The sequence below is a fragment of the Mus caroli genome, chromosome 1 (assembly GCF_900094665.2).
Source record: "Mus caroli chromosome 1, CAROLI_EIJ_v1.1, whole genome shotgun sequence".
In the NCBI taxonomy this organism is placed as follows: domain Eukaryota; kingdom Metazoa; phylum Chordata; class Mammalia; order Rodentia; family Muridae; genus Mus; species Mus caroli.
This window is the reverse complement of record NC_034570.1, coordinates 20,834,107-20,845,324: the sequence shown is the minus strand read 5'-3', so window position 1 is coordinate 20,845,324 and position 11,218 is coordinate 20,834,107. Positions and strand designations below refer to the sequence as shown.

The 11,218-nt window shown below is 35.8% G+C and overlaps 1 protein-coding gene and 1 non-coding gene across 5 annotated transcripts in view; one reads left to right on the top strand and one right to left on the bottom strand.

The window, feature by feature from the left end:
• Positions 1-11,218, top strand: part of Adgrb3 (adhesion G protein-coupled receptor B3) — a 724,234-nt gene that overhangs the window by 359,769 nt on the left and 353,247 nt on the right. The gene's annotated exons all lie outside the window — the stretch shown is intronic.
• On the bottom strand, positions 631-734 carry LOC115032381. Its single transcript, XR_003838062.1, has one exon. It is a non-coding gene; the product is annotated as a U6 spliceosomal RNA (small nuclear RNA).

Below are 11,218 nucleotides of genomic sequence, written 5' to 3'. Positions count from 1 at the left end.
CCTACTCAGGCCGGTTTCTGCTTCCCTAACTAATGCAGTCTCAGGTCCCGCGCAATTGGATTGGAGCAGAAGCTGTGCTCCCCCTAAAACCTTATTTTTAAAAATGATGGTCTTACAGCTGAGAATAATAAGTTATGCTTAAAATCATGGCCTTAATTTATTGAGATAAAAAGATTACATGCTCTAACTTTATTGGGAAACAGCCAATATGTCTTGCAATAGTCTTCTTCAAGAATAATTTCAGTAAAAAGTTTCAACACATCTTCAATAAAAAAAAAAAGTGTCTTCATGTATATCACTATCTGGCAAATGAAGATGTATACTTTGCTAAAAACTTATATGATTGGGAGAATGTAAAGATAATATTCAAATACAGTCAAATTTTCAAAAGATATATATGTATATGTGTATATACATATATACACACACACACATATATATATATCAACACCTTTAATATGCCATTGGGAAAAGTAATTTTATAAAAAGAATTAAACCAAAGTAAATTTTCTTCTCCCCCAGGAAATTTCATGTGCCAGCTCAACATTCATTTAAGATGTAATTCTCACACTAACTTCATGAAACATATTAAATTTACTCACCTTATGAAGACTAATTTATTTATTTATTTTTACAGTGGAACACTTCTCAAATGTGTGTGTCATCCTCACTGAGGGGCCAAGCTAATCTCTGTATCATTCCAATTTTAATGTATGTGTTGCCGAAGCATGCACAAGAATAGTCTATTCATTATAATTATTTGTTTTACTTTTTTGCTTAGAACTAGAAATGTATTCATTGATCTGAATCCAAATATCAGTAATATGTCATATGCTATTATCTTATGGATTACATTCAATTTAAAAAAACAAAATTACTGATTAAGTAAATTAATAATTTTTCTCAATTTTCTGTGAGATTGACTCCACTAATGCAAATGAATTACTTCAGACTCTGTGATGCTGCAATCCCATTACTCAGAGTCAGAAGAACTGTGAGTTCTAGTACAACCTAAACTCCAGAGCAAGACAATGACCCCAACATGTAAGAAGTCAATAGAGGTGGAGCCAACAGGCACCTGCAGAAAAGGCTCAGCTATTAAGAAAACTGACTGTTCTTACAGAGGACCTGGGTTCAATTCCCAGCATCCACATGGTAGCTCACAACTGTTTGTAACTCCATTCCTAAAGGATCTTATGACCTCTTCTAGCATTGCTGGGCATCAGGCATCCATATGTGCATAGATATCAATGCAGATAAAGCACCCATACACATCATTCTTAAATCATAAAACATTTACATAAGTAAATAAATACTTAGTATGCGTTGCATGTGCCAAGTAAACCAAATGCTGGAAATGAACTATTTAAAGTATGTTTGTATTTCAAGACTATTTTGCTTCAGTTAAATGTGTTCTAAACATTAAATTATTCAATAAAGAAGAATGAGAAAATAAAAAAATAAATATTTCTAAGGAAAGAAGCATTTGATCATTTATGATAGACTTTGAAGTTTTGCTGAGTTTTTTTTTTAACCTTTCAAGATGAAAGGAAGCAGTTAGCAAGCAAATGGTTACATTGCACACCATTGCTTTTTATCAAAGATAATTAAGACATGTCCTGCTCAACTTTAAACATATTCCTTCATTTATAACTCCAGTTTAGAGAATCAATGCCCTCTTCTGGCCTTCATGGCTATCTGCATGCTTGGTACATACACACATACTCAGGACCACATAAATACAAATAAAAGTGAAGAAATAAACCTCTAAAGCAAAAACTTGTTACATTCTAGAATTGTCTGGGAAGACAATCTTAGTTGAAAAATTACCTCTATCAGATTATGGTGCAGGGATATCTCGTGTGTGTGTGTGTGTGTGTGTGTGTGTGTGTGTGTGTGTGTGTGTGTGTGTGTGTGTGTGTGTGTGTGTGTGTGTGTGTGTGTGTGTGTGTGTGTGTGTGTGTGTGTGTGTGTGTGTGTGTGTGTGTGTGTGTGTGTGTGTGTGTGTGCTGTGCTGGAGGGATCACCATTTTTATTGATGCAGATATCCCAGGATGGGACTATTACTTAGATAACAGGTCCTGAACTAGATAAGAAAGGTCTATAAGCTTATGATTCTCTGCCAGACAGCCATATGCAGCATCCTCTGGCTCCTGTTACATTTCTTTGACTATGGAGTGAGTTTCTTGGTCAGAGTTACTACTTTGTGGAACATCAAGTAAGTATGCCTTCAAGACTTACATGGGCACCTGCCTTTACTTCCCTCAATTGTAGACTATAAACTGAAATTGTAAAAACAAAAACAAAAACAAAAAACAAACCTTTTGCTTCCTAAGTTGCTTTAGATCAGGATGTTTTAGCACAGCAGTACAGAGAAAACTAGGACAGATAGATGTCTAGGTTGAGATTGTGTTTAGAATATAAACACTTTGTTTTGATTTTTAAAAAAATGACACTACTATTTATGGAAGTAAAGAAAAAGATGAGAGCCATTATGAGACAAGTTTCTGAATTCTAAGGAAAATTTAGAATCACTGAAGCTTGACTTGGTAAGAGTCCTGCTCTGGTAGGGAGGCTCTTAATGCAGAAAATGGAGCTACAGCTACTGGGAAAGACTGCAAACACAATTAGTGTGAGGAGAGATAAAGGGCTCTTAACTGCAATCAGTGTGTGACATAATGAAGAATCAAATTAGTAAAGTATGGATAAAAACCAAATGTGGGAATGAATTTGAGATTCTCTCTGAGGTTGGAATTGATTGGATTCCATAACTGATGCTACCGTGAGTGTACAGGGAGAAATTGAGACTGTATTTATTCTGAAAGCATTTGAAACTATCTCTCACATATCGATATTTAGAAAATACCCATCCCCAAGTGACAACCAAGAACGAGACCTTGGATTTTGTCACAGAAGTCAAATCAATAAATATAGATGATGATCAACCACACAGAAATAAGGGTTGGCACTGTGTATGTGTTTTCAACGATCAAGACAGCACTGTGATATAAAAAGAAGAGAAAATGAGGAGCCACAAACTCTGAAAATAATCAGGGCAGGTGTCGGAGAATGAAGGGTTAAAGTCAGTTTGTACAAGCATTGACTAAAAGTGACAAAAGAGTTAGTGTCAAGTACTACACCCTATGGAGAACATTATGAAATAGCATATATATTACCATCTACCTCTAATAAGTTTAGTGTGTTATGGGATTTTTTTAAGTATGTAATTATTGATGGAATGACTTAAAATTTCTAAGGAAAAGTACAGATACAATAAACCGGGCATAAGTTTTCATGCTGTAGGTGGCTACCATGGTCATATCCTGAAGTTTTGATTCAGTTGTCTGCAAGGATTGGCTTAGGACAGATATTCACTGCTGTGCTCACGTACTGCTGTGCCACAACCGTTCTTAGGAAGTACTCAATGTTGACAATATTAGACAAACAAAATGGTTTTAAGCCTGATAATATCTTAAAATACCGAATGTGAGGATTCTCAACTGTAAGGAATTTCAAGTGTTGTTCCTGAAATGCATGATTCTTGAAAATATAGCTCCATTTCTTCCTCAGGACACCAGTAATACAGGTATCTCAGTTACACTAAAGTAAACACATGGTTTTCTTTGTGAAGTGAATTATCATGGCTTATTCTTGATTTAGAAATATGGACTAGTGTGCTTTTCAGAATGAACAAGCATATTTCTGAAATTGAATCTGAATAAAAGCATACAATTCCAACATCTTTTTTCCCTCCACAATGCCTTTTTTAATCAACATAATATCTGTCGTTTCTAAATTTTACAGTGAAATTTGATAACTGCTTTGGTCTAATATCTTGGTCCTCAATTGAGGAGGACCAGCAGTTCCATCTGATGCTGCAGGCTGTGTGCAAGGCCTGGCTTCTCCTTCTGTGCCTAGCTTTGTGCATCACACATCTCTATCACTTGCTCAGCTTCTTTCCTTAAAAACATGACACATGTTGATGTGAAGGCCCCAAAATAGAGAGATTTGCATACTTTGTGTTACTGACGTCAGTTCAGTTAGCTAGACTGTGGTGGCAGGTAAACATGTAAGGAACTCTGTCACCTCCTAGCCAGACACATGTAATAAGTGAGTGATTCTCCTGTCCTTAAGTCAGAAAGAAAACATTTAAATTACTAGCTTCTTTCTATAGTTCTTTCATACAGCTGCTGTTGAGGAAATAATTCAAGTCTTTTAAAACCAAGACATTGAATGATATCATCACTGAATTCTTTGATTATTTCATTTTTATTTGATAGTAATTATTCCAAAATATCGACTTCTCCACTTATTCCAAATGTCTAGGGGTCAAAACGATGGGGCAGTTAATGCACATTTTTTTTCAAATTTTCTGGGATTATAAGCAATACAAACAACCAAGGGATTATAGATGGGCTCTAGTGTACCTAGCAAAGAATCGCAGTTTAAAGTGTTTCATAGTGCCAGAACAGTAGATTATTAATGATTCACATATTTATTTCACTTTATACTGTCTCAGTCTCTTATTAACTACATGTCATGTCCTGTTCAAGTTTCTCAGGCTTTGTCAGTAAGTGGATGTGACAAAGCCCTCACTCTTGAGGAATTGTGAAACTTATGTTTCATATTAATGAGACACATGTCAAACAAATACCATCCAATATGCCCAATGGTTATACTTGCTAGGAAGCGAAATAAAGCAATCTACCGGGTTTTGGAATACTGAGTGAAGACAGGTGTCCCATTTAATGATGAAAGGCTAGTAAAGGCCATGATCAGTGATATTCAAAATGGCATACAGGCTCATGGAGAATCTGAGCCACAGAGGCATGTGTAGGAAGAACATTTCCAATGAAACACAAGTAGTACTTAAAAGCTATGGTGCACCCAAGTGCATTTTGCATTGGAGTAATGGGAGAACTCTAAGAATGTTGAAGTGGCCGTGCATGACCATGAAAGCAAGGCTGTCAAAAAGGGAACACAAAGGGAGATTGGGAACACATTTGACTGGATTTAAAAATAAGCGAAAATGAGTGCAGATTTGGTCAGAAAATGGCATAATTGGATCTGTCTTTTAGTGGATTTATTAGGACTACAAAATGGGAAATGATCAGGCTATTCGGGATGTGAGAGGATGCAGGTGGGAACAGTGAGAAGATACAGGGGATGGGATAGATGACACTGGAAATGGTAAGAAGTTAGTTGGTCTGGCAGATTTTACTAACAGTTTTGATAGGCTGTGAACAAAACAAAACAAACAAACAAACAAACAAACAAAAAGAATGTTCTTAGTTTGGCATGGATGCTTTTCAACTACTGTGGATGCTGATGTAGGAAGATTTCATGATTTTCAAGATTGTCCAAAGATAGACAAGAAACACAAAATAAAGGTTCAAGGGCATTTCTTTGTATCTATAAGGTAATTATTCGTGTGTGTGTGTATATGCATGCACATATATGTGCATTTGTGTGTGCAACCATGTACATGTGAATATGTGTGTATGCATGTGTGTATGTGTGTACATATGTATTTATTTCTGTGTGTGCATGTGTGCATGTGTGTATATTGTGTTAATCATTTACTAAAAGCTGACATATGAAAGCAACCTCAAAAACATAAATACCTCATAAATATAGGAAACTACATGTGAAGTGTTGACTGTATTTCTGGGTCAGTGGTCAAAAATGGCACTTCTTGCATTGTAAAATGCTATTATAATGTTCTGTTAATAATTCTTTGTTCCTTTCTTATACTGTGTTTTCTTCAATGCTCAATAAATACAGAGCAAAGCTCTTGGTTAGGGACAGGCACAATAGCCAGACATCAAACACAGACAGATCAGACATCACAACCTATAGACAGATGGAAGCTGTGTTTCCTCATTACATAGGAGTCCTAACTCTTACAATCTAAGCTAATTTCATTTCTGTTCTCAGGGAGACTGGTCATTTTTATCATGGAAGCCAGCACCATCCTATTTCCATCCCATCCTCTGAATCCTGAGACAAGAACCAGAGTGAATATCATCATTAAAATAATTTTATAACTGTGGCACAGATTAAGCTGCCATTTAAACAATGAAATGATCATGGTTTCCCAATGAATTTTTTAATTTAAATAAGCTATATTTCATCTGAAATGTTGGTGTTTCTTTCTTATATTTATGTCATGGATTCTCAATAACAGAACTCTTAAAAATCAACCACACCCCACTAGGAGCTGGTCAACTCTACTATGCTTTGTATTTTGTAAGAACATTTTCTATTTAAAAATATTTAAAAATTAAGAGCATGTGAAACTTTGATGTGTAATTAAAATACATGTTTGAAAGTATCGTATCACTCCAGTTTCAAAATATTATCTTTCACAGGGTTATTGTCACAGTAAGAAATCTAGACCTTAAAATAGAAAACATTAATCAAGTTATCTAGTTGCAATATTAGTAGAGATTTAATCTCCTGTAAGTAAATTAGGGTGAAAATTAGTTACATAAATATCTATGCTTATATAATCTGTTTTATGTTCTTATGTTAACACAATTATTCATCAACTTCTTATTCAATAATATTTTGGTCGCTGAAAGCCTTTAAAGCACTTGAATAAGCATTCTGTCTTGTTTTATATAACCTAACTCTCCTAAGCTTTTCTATATTATCCTGATATTCCAACTTCTAAACTGAACTGCTCTGCTGTGACTATCTTATTTAGTCATTCCTAAATTACTATTTAATAATTTTTGACTCCTGTTTCCTTATTGGCTTGTCTCCAAGAAATAACATAAAGCTTTGGAATCTCTTCTTCGAGGTACCTCAGGTTTGCGTCTTTTGAGTACGCATTTTAAGGACAACTACAAAGTGTCAGACAGAGACTAGTAGTCCAAAACTCTATTTTCAGAAGTCTCATGGGAGTACAATGGATAGAAAACATTTCTATTCATTGCATCCTCATTTCTTATGCTTTCCTAACAAAAGTTCAGGTTATACTCTAGAGAAGTTCCCAAATTAATGGTGTCTAGATGTTCATGGTGCTGTTTTTTTGACTGCCCTGTTGTAGGTGTGTGGAAGACACTTGCATGGTTTGTCCTATGTCAGTGATTTGCCTTCAGAATAAATGACTTTTCCCTTTGTATCTCAGTAAATAACAATTCAAGATTTGTCTCTTTCTTTTGTCCAGCCAACCACCCTCAAACCTACTTCTGTTCTATTAAGAATTTAGGTTAAATTATCCTTTTTAAACTATGACCCTCGGGTAACTTATTCATATGTTCTGGTTTTGCTCATCACTGTTAAATTATTCCTGACCATTTTTTTTTCTTTTGCAGCAACAGTCTTCATAAATACTTATTTCATTAAAAATTTTAAAATGTTTTTTTTCTGCCCAATTATTCATACCGTTATTACGAATATGAATTTTCCTGTTATACATGTTGTGTAACACATCTTACCCAAGGAATGGTTATAGACTTGTTCCTCATTCAGTCTAGACTCCTACATCTACCATCCTGCAGAGAATGGGTTGCTATAGGAACAATTTTCTGTCTCTACCACGTAGTCTTTATTTTGTATTTATGTATTCTTTGTTTTATTTTATAAACATTATTTTCAAAAATAACTTGACAGTAAAAGCAATCATCACACTAAAATTAACCAGATTCAAAAATCTATACTTCTCAATAAAATTGTTAGTCACTTTGACGCTTTGGAGCCTCCCATTAGGTTTTTGTATGTTTGCCATTGAATATTTTGTTCTGCACTTATCCACACTGAGGGAAACATCTTGATCTCTAAAACCCAGGACACACGAACCCCAGTTTACAATATCAGCAATAGAGAATGAATAAACTTTCCAAGACCTTGGAGAAAAACAATGGGAAATAAAATAGAAACTTTCGTGTCTAGCCAAGGCATGCATGCCTATGAGGGAAAAACTGCAGCCTGTAGGAGTGAATTAATGTAACAGAGATGGTGAAGTTCATATTTAAATGTTCTGGGCAGTTATCTTTTAATAGAGAATAATAACCTCAATATTAAATTTTCTGATTGACCATAGGAGAGCTATTGATTTTCTTATACATTGACACATACACCTAGCCATAAAAGTCTTCAATTTGATTGTCTGTAGTATCCACACTAAAGCTACTGAGGGACGTTTAGCATTTGAGAGCTATGAAGAGAGACTTTGCAAGAGGGAGTAGCTTTGATCTTCATTTTTACACCTTCCAGGGCCTGCAGCTGGGGAAGCTTTTTCTGACAGGGGAGTGAGCAGAAGGGACATCTGGGACATGGGATGGCTTTTTGTTTCCATGGAGAACTTTGATCTAAAAGTTATAAGAATCATAGGCTTTTCCGTCGTTCTTTCCTTTTGTTTACGATTAATTCCTTTAAAATCTGGTAGATTCACACTTGTGAGTATAAATGGAATGATCAAATCTAAAGCCTTCTGGAAGCAAGACTTAAAAATTTAAACTGTGCTAGTACCTACTGGTTTATCTGATAGTGTAAGGATTTAGAATTATTTAAAGTGTCATATTGTATCCTTCCTTGTAATTTTTTCTTTAATGAAAGGACGCTACCGTATGTGCCACTATGAAAGCTAATCCTGTTTCAGCTGTTTCTATGGAAATAATTGCTCATCTCTATGACAATGGTGGTCTGACTCTGTAATAATAACCATGTAAAGAACAGAAGCAATGAGTCCCTCATAACAATTTATTTCCTCCTTTTCTGTTTTCATGAGTCTCTTGCTTTGGAAATGCTTTCTTGCTTTATTTGGCTACACCAAGAAACTTGTGCTGACTTCTCCCTCTTTACCAAAATACCCTTCCCGCAGTATGAGGCTTTGATCTAAATTTGCAAACCAAAAAACAGACTCAGATTAGAAACCAACAGTCTTCTGTCCTAGCAGGTGGGGAGAGGGGCAGAAAAGCTATTCTGTAGCTTTCCAAAAATGCTGGCCAGGTATAAAAGTACACTTCTGTAGTTTCAGAACTCCAGTCTTCGAGTCAAGATGATAGGGCATTCGATGCCATCCTGAGCTACATAACAAGACCATGTCCAATAAAAATATATAGGAGTAAGATAAATTGTGCTGGCTTTCAGTCTTGACACATGGCTAATCGCATTCAGTGACTAACACAAGTCACCTCATCACCCAAGTCCTCTGATGGCACTCTCAGAATAAAGTAAAATAAAATAGAAACTTCCCTGAGGGGTTACTGCCAGGATTCTATGTTAAATATATTTGATAGCTGGAAAGTAATAGCGCCTTTATTTTGTAAAGCACACAGAGGGAAAATTATAGGTTTTCCTACTGACTGGATGTGTAACTTATTCCAGTCAGTCTGACCATAGTCTCTTCCCCTAGAAAACTTTAAAACTGCTACTAAAATTTGCTACCCTGTATATTTTTTTAATCTAAATATTATGCTTGATACGCATTTTTACAATGAGGAAAACGATGTTATACTTCTAGGCAGATAGTGTAATAATCGAAACAATGTGCTGTGTGATTTAGATTAGGCATATGGCACAATTGCCTTCTGGCATGTAATGACAGTAAACACCCATAAGGATTTCGAGGCAATTGGTATATGAAGGAGGGACTCCTCTTTTCTGTGTATTTGTATGTCATGAGTCAAATTGCAGCTCCCTTGAATTATTTTTAGAAGACAGTATTTTCTGCATTAAGTTGGCGACATCTAAACGTTTGTCTGCCATGTTTTATTGTTTGTTTATATATGTATCAAGCAGCCCTATCATCTGCACGATTTACAAATGTCTTAGTGGCCCTGGTTTTTAAGGTCTCTTCTATAGTTGGAAGAATTTGGAGCTTTTGAAACCTACAAAAACTTCCTCCTATCCATGTGCTGATTGGGGCTCTGCCTTCCTTAGCATCAGAGACAGGGTGAAACAGGGTGAAATCAGAGACATTATGGATAGTATGACTATAGTCAACAATTAAAATTTTTCTGAAGGAAAAAAGTAACTTCAGATTGTAAATAATTTCTCACCATGCTCATATGGTTTCTCTTCAAATTGCATGCCAGTGTTACAAGGTCAGTAAATTCACTGTTTCTCATAGGCACATCCCCAGATGTATAACTGGGCTTTGCATAGAATTGGAGCTCAATTAGTATTTACTGAATGAATGAGTTCCCCATGCTGTTGGATTTCCAACATTCTCCATGCTGGAAAATGTATTCATCTCTATATGTCAACCTTTAGTTCTAACTTGAGGGCATCCAATTTATATTTCTTTTTTTTTTCAATGTTTTATTAGATACTTTCTTCATTTACATTTCAAATGCTATCCCGAAAGTCTCCTATACCACCCCCCTGCCCTGCTCCCCTACCCACTCACTCCCACTTCTTGACCCTGGCATTCCCCTGTACTGGGGCATATAAAGTTTGCAAAACCAAGGGGCCTCTGTTCCCAATGATGGCCAACTAGGCTATCTTCTGCTACATATGCATGTAGAGACACGAACTCTGGGGTTACTGGTTAGTTCATATTGTTGTTCCACCTATAGCCAATTTATATTTCTATTTTCTAAATATAATCAATTTCTGGACCAGGCTCTGTAACTTACAAGATTATATTCAGCCTTGTATCCTAACTAAATACTCTGCCCGCTGAATATGGTATCACTATTAGTATTAATGTAATATAATAAGTGTTCTCATGTCTTACCATTTCACTATTCAAAATGCCCTTTCTTTCTTTCTTTTTTTCTCTCTCTGTACTGTTCTGATGCCTTTGGAACATCATTGGCCTTTACTAGTCCCTGGACCAGCAGAGGCAGTGGATCCTGCCTCCTCTTCCTCCTCTTCCTCATCCTCCTCTTCTTTTCCTTCTCCTTCTCAACTAGGAACTATCTGTGAACCCACCTCAGACATTCATGTTCAGAGTGGTTTTTCTTGATCTACTTCCTATTGTCCACCTCATCCGCCATTTAATTTATAGTGACACTACTTACAATCTAGAATGCTATGAACTGTCATTTTCCCTTGGAGGTCGATTTCAGCATTTTAAGGACAAATACTTCCTGTTTCCTTTTTAGTCCCCAGATTTCAGTGGTAGGGAAGTTCTTGGAATACTCTGTAGTTTAAAGGAGACTTATTGGATGTATATATTCACAAATTAATGTGTAAGTCAGTAATGATGTCTTCACTCCTATCAAGACAGGTACTCCTCATGGATTCTGCTCTTTTTTTTTTT